Raw genomic sequence first — 6,292 nt, forward strand, 5'->3', positions numbered from 1 at the left:
AAATAACACATGAAAATCTAGAGAAATATCTTATGTATATATGTCACAGACCAAGGCTATTTTATTTATTGTATAAAGAGCATCTACAAATAAGTAAGAATACAATAACCAACAATCTGGTAGAAAAAATAGATAAGGGACAAGGACAGACAAAGTAGTAAATACTAATGATTTTTAAACTTAAAAAAAGATGTCCAATTTCACTTATATATTAAGTGAAATAACATCAGATTGTTGAAGATAAAGAAGTTTAATCAAAAGTGTATCGTCAAGGGTTTGAGGAAACAATTGGTCTCATACTTCTGGTGGAATGATAAATTGAAACAACTTCTGTAATGGTCAGTCTATTAAAAAAGAAAAACCCTTGAATTTGTGTATACTTTGATTAAGTAATGCCACTCTTATGAATTTTCCTACATTTGTACTTTCATTTGAGCAAAATGGCGACATAAGCATAGTTACTGCATTATCATTTGTAATACCAGAGGTTTGGAAACAACTTAAACATCTATCAGTAGGGGGCTGATAAATATATTATGATATACCATGGAATATACTATGCAACTTTTTAAAAGAATGGGGAAGTTCTACAGTGCTAATGGAACAATCATATTGTTAAGTAATAAAGCAAAGTTAGAACAGTAAATATATTATGCTACCATTTGTATAAATTACACACATGCAAAGCTTAGCTTATTTTTATAGGATTGTTTTTAGGGAGAGAACTGATGCTTGGGAAACAGGGAAAAGAAAGAGATTCTCTTTTCACTGCAAATCCCTTTGTATTTTATATCATGTGCAGGCTTTGCCTGTTGGAAAAAAATAAAATTAGCCATGTAAATATTGTGAACTTATTTTAAAAGTGAGATGATGTCAATTCATGGTTGCATTTCAGACTGTTATTTGGAAAGATCTACAAGCACAGGAATTGCGTGGAATTTCATTTGTTTCTCTTAGAAGGATAAAAGCTTGGTTAGACTTGGTCTGATTGGACTGTTTCTGTAGGAGCTAATATTCCAACATGATGTATTAGGTCCCTGGACTCTTGATTAGTGATCTATAGGTCAAGACCTATGATATGCTATTTAAATCATCTGGCAAATAGATGTTTGAGGGAAAGAACTCTCCCCATTTTTTAAAAAAGAAACTTAAGTTTGTTTGTGTGGTAAGCACATAGAAAGATTGGAACCATCATTTTGGAAACGTCCTTAAATGAAAGGAGGATATGTAAACTCATAATTCCATCCAACAGGGCAAGTCCAACTTTATTTTTCCGTTCCTTCCATGGAGCTGCTGGGTAACCCTGAGTAAGCAGTTTCATGCACTTTGACCTTAAGCAGTTTCATGCACTTTGACCTCAAGACTGTATATTCCTAATGGAGGAGCAGTTATGTTGGTACGTTTCTTATTCAGAGGGTGGCAGATTAATGAGACTTTGGGTAGTTTCAAGATTCTAGCCAAACGAAAAGGACTTTTGTATACAAGATGGTGTGATTTTTCACTTAGTTATTTTATTACATCTCTACTCTTTGAAACCCTATAAGAGTTTTTCCTAATTTAAAACACTGAACTAGCTCCTTAATGTCACTGAATTTGCAAATCATTTTGGTTCATTTTGAATAATGAATAGGTCTCATAAATTGTTAATAAAAAGAAGACAGATATTCTTATTCTCATAATAATATAAAGATGCAGTTGAAAGATTATATAACTTTCTCAAGTTCTCATGAGAAACCAGATGACAAAAGCTTAAGTTTTCTCACATAATGTCATTTTGGATGAGAAATATATCCTTGTTTAAAATATTATATCAGTGAGTCACAAGCTTTGTGGAGCTCTCCTGCCAGCAGTAACATTACTAAGCCCTATACTGGGCAAGCAAGCAAGTGGTCTGAAAATTGGATAGAGCTCTAGCATCCATTTACATAGCATTCAAAACAAAATTAATTTCGAGTCAGGCAAGTGGAACTGTAGAATTTAAGGGGGTGGGAAATGATTTGTGTTCACTTCTTTTTTTATCCTCTCGTTTTCTTTAGCTGATGTTCTTTCTCAGATGCCAGAGAGACCAGTCATGGTTGCCAGATGACTGGGCCCTGCTGGCTCATTGAGGGACTGTGGCAGTACTTGTTTCCATGAGAGCTGGAAGAAAAGATGCAATGGAAAAAGCACACGCAGTCATTTATAAGTAGCTGGCTACGTAATTCTCAGTGCCCTGTGCACCTCAAAATGTGAACTTAATCTGGGAATTCTTACATCTGGGGCATCTTTAATACAAATTCAAGTGCCTGAAAGCTGATACATGAGCAGTGGCAGAGCGCTTTGGTTAACGTGTACACATCCAGGCTTGTAGGCATAATCGGTGCCACTTGACTTGGGTCGATTTGATTGCCAGGAGTCTATGAGTGAGAAAGACAAAGTGCCTCCTTTCTGGAGATACTGTAATCATTTAGATACTTAAGAGATGTATTTTGTAAAGGTAAATCCCTTTTGGGTGATCAGAGTGTTGATCTTAACTATCATGTAATCTGCTATGAAATTTGATGGTAGGCTCTGTTCCGAGAATAGGAGTTCAATCAAAGCCCATTCTCATGGTGTTTTTTAGAAGTATATTAAATATGATAAGGTACCAAGGCCCCACAGGAATCACATAAAAGCAGAGTTTATAAAGAAGTTACTGAAATGATACCTTTGAAGTTGGTGTTTTCTCATGGCTTCTCTGTTGCTAGATCTGACATGAATTACTTGGCTACAATAATTGTAATGAAATGGAGATTGAATTGTAAACATCTATTTCTTATAGCCATGCAATTTCTTTGGGCTAATGATGTTTTTTCATGACAGAGTGACTGAGCACATACTTCCCATAGTAGCAAAAAAGAATCAGTTTCCTTTTTTGAATATTCATACTTCACTTTTTTTTTTAATTTTATTTTATTTTTAAACTTTACATAATTGTATTAGTTTTGCCAAATATCAAAATGAATCCACCACAGGTATACATGTGTTCCCCATCCTGAACCCTCCTCCCTCCTCCCTCCCCATACCATCCCTCTGGGTCGTCCCAGTGCTCTAGCCCCAAGCATCCAGTATCGTGCATCAAACCTGGACTGGCATCTCGTTTCATACATGATATTTTACATGTTTCAATGCCATTCTCCCAAATCTTCCCACCCTCTCCCTCTCCCACAGAGTTAGTTCATATGGCCTAATTTTCTGATCACTTTTACTTTCTTGGTTCTGCTGTGCATATTATTTTTCCTGGTGAGCCATTTAGTTCTTGTATATGCCAAAAAACATCTCACATTCAAGATGCACAGTTACTTTTCTTCTTAATGGATTATTCTGTTTTCAAGTTTTCTAATTCTAAATCACTGTCAGCAAAGATGAGAAGCAGCAGTCCAAAGTATTCTACTCCTTTGAACAACTAGATAAAACTGTATCAACCTGTCCACCTCCAGATGGGTTTTGCACTATCGTACATCTGATCAGTGTGAGATTGCTGCTGGACCGGACCAGAGGCTGTGCATCGACCCTCTCAACAGCAGAGGAATTTTTTACTTCCCTTATGCCTAATCTGAAGCATTTGTCTATACGCAGAAGTGACCAGCTTGTTTTCCAATCAAAATGGCTTTTTTCTGCAATTCAACCTTTTTTGGAAATTAGGTACACTTTCCAACATATATGTTTTGAGGCCCTTGGGTATTTGAACCATTTCCTAGCCCATTTTCCCAGACATAAAAGATACCATGTGTGAAATATGTGGAATGAGATTGTCAAGGTGTTTGGGTGGATTCTTTCTGCAGAAAATGTATTTGCTTATTGCAGTTTCTCTATAAAGACTTTGTGTCAGGGAAAATCTATAAGCACCTCTTCAGAACTGAAGCCATTTATGTCTCCCAGTATAAATAGAACCTAGAATATAAGCCAATTAGCCGCTGCAAATACCACCTCCTTTATGTAGCCTTCTTCATTCATTGCCTTTGTTGAAAAGAAAGCAGTCATCCCTTCTCCACTTTTACCAAGCACTTTCCATTTACAAAACAGTGCTTATCTCATATCTCAGTCTGCCTCTAATTAGGTTTTTATACATTTCTCTCCCCGTCCACCATTAAAGCAGGGTAGGGATTTTGTCTTCCTCATTTTTTATTTCTCCAACTGTTATATCCGGACCATTGATTGTAGCAATAGATCAGGCACCTGCCCCAACCTGCCTGATTTCTTCCTCTAAAAAGGTCTGTTTACTCCTTTGTCTCTGCTAGGATTATGTTCTCTTAAAGCACTACTCACACACTATTCCAATGACTTGCTTGCATAGGGGTTTCTCCTGTTAGATTTTGTACTCCCTGGTGACATGACTATGCCCTCCATCTGTATTTCCTCAGAGTCTATCATAGTGTTGGGACATACAGAGTACTCATTAAATTTCTACTGAATGACTGTTGGACTTAGTGAACAGTGGCCTTAAGTTATATGAATGGGAAAGATAGGGGCCCATTTTCCAAAGTTAGCTATACTGTGTAATAATAATAAAGCATAAATAACAGTTGCACATTGCAATACATATTCATGCTTTGGTACTTTTTGTCCCTGGAGAACTGTGAGTACTCAAGAAGTATTCTACTGTATGTTCATATCATCAAGACATGAGGCATATTTTGCTTTTAATTCTCACCTTAAAACCCAGAGATCTGTCATCTCTTAGAAGGTTAAGTAGAGTTGATTCCTGTCTTTTTGTCTGATCTGTAATCAGATTTAGACTTAAATTTTTGAGTTTTTATTTTATCAATTGATAGAATTGGCTTTCCTGGTGGCTCAGATGGTAAAGAGTCCGCCTGCAATGCAGGAGACCTGGGTTTGATCCCTGGATTGGGAAGATCCCCTGGAGGAGGGCCTGGCAACCCACTCCAGTATTCTTGACTGGAGAATCCCCATGGACAAAGGAGCCTGGTGGGCTACACTCTATAGGGTGGCAAAGAGTCTGACATGACTGAGTGACTAAGCACAGCACATTGATAGAATTGCCTGTTAAAGAAATGGTCTGTCTCTTCCAGGAATGTGCACACCCTGGGTGTGGAAACTGTGCCTCTTACTCCCAGGCTGCTAGCAGAGAGCCTGAAAAGTATGGTAGATGATCAATCAATATTGAATTGAATGTGAAAATAAATATGACCCAAATGAAATTAAAAGACGCTTGCTCCTTGGAAGAAAAGCTATGGCCAACCTAGACAGCATATTGAAAAGCAGAGACATTATTTGCCGACAAAGGTCCATCTAATCAAAGCTATGATTCTTCCAGTTTTCATGTATGGATGTGAGAGTTGGACCATAAAGAAAGCTGAGTGCCAAAGAATTGATGCTTTTGAACTGTGGTGTTGGAGAAGACTCTTGAGAGTCCCTTGAACTGCAAGGAGGTCCAACCAGTCAATCCTAAAGGAAGTCAGTTCTGAATATTCATTGGAAGAACTGATGCTGAAGCTGAAGCTTCAATACTTGGCCACCTGATGTGAAGAACTGATTGGAAAAGACCCTGATGCTGGGCAATATTGAAGGCAGGAGGAGAAAGGGATGACAGAGGATGAGATTGCTGGATGGCATCACTAACTCAATGGACATGAGTTTGGTCAAGCTTCAGGAGTTTGTGATGGACAGCGAAGCCTGGCGTGCTGCAGTCCATGTGGTTGCAAAGAGTTGTACACAACTGAAGCGATTGAACTAAACTGAACTGAATTAGAAACACCTATATGAATAATTTATCTTAATTTTCTTTTTCTTTTAACTTAAAAAAATTAACTAATTTATCCGCATTGGGTCTTAGCTGTGGCACGTGTGCTGTTTCTTTGCAGTGTGCGGACTCTCTAGTTGTGGTGCTGGGCTCCAGAGTGCACAGGCTTCAGCAGTTGTGGCATACTGGCTTAGTTGCTCCGTGGGATGTGGTATCTTAGTTCCCTGACCAGGGATCAAGCTTTCATTCCCTGCATTGCAAGGTGGATTCTTAACCACCGGCTCGCCAGAGAAATCTCTCTTTATCTTAATTTTCAAGTGAGAGCTCTTTTGCCTGCTTGGAAATGATCACTGGACAAAATGACTTTTGTCATTTCCAGATAAAAGTTGCAAAGATGGTGTCTTACTGCTAGAATATGGGTTGTCTGGTATTGGTTATTCCTAGGTTCTTTTTTTAGAAAATTGTGCTTCATTCCTTTAGAAGCTTAATCCTATTTGTTTCCCTATTTCTGTCTTAGATTATCATCCAGAGAAACAGGTTTTCAGAAAAGGTAATGTGGAGAACAATCAA

The 6,292-nt window shown here is 37.8% G+C and overlaps 1 protein-coding gene across 7 annotated transcripts in view; it reads left to right on the top strand.

Moving 5' to 3' along the window:
- Positions 1-6,292, top strand: part of RAD51B (RAD51 paralog B) — a 619,901-nt gene that overhangs the window by 252,811 nt on the left and 360,798 nt on the right. The window lies entirely within an intron of this gene.

Source organism: Bos indicus, chromosome 10 (assembly GCF_029378745.1).
Source record: "Bos indicus isolate NIAB-ARS_2022 breed Sahiwal x Tharparkar chromosome 10, NIAB-ARS_B.indTharparkar_mat_pri_1.0, whole genome shotgun sequence".
NCBI classification, from domain to species: domain Eukaryota; kingdom Metazoa; phylum Chordata; class Mammalia; order Artiodactyla; family Bovidae; genus Bos; species Bos indicus.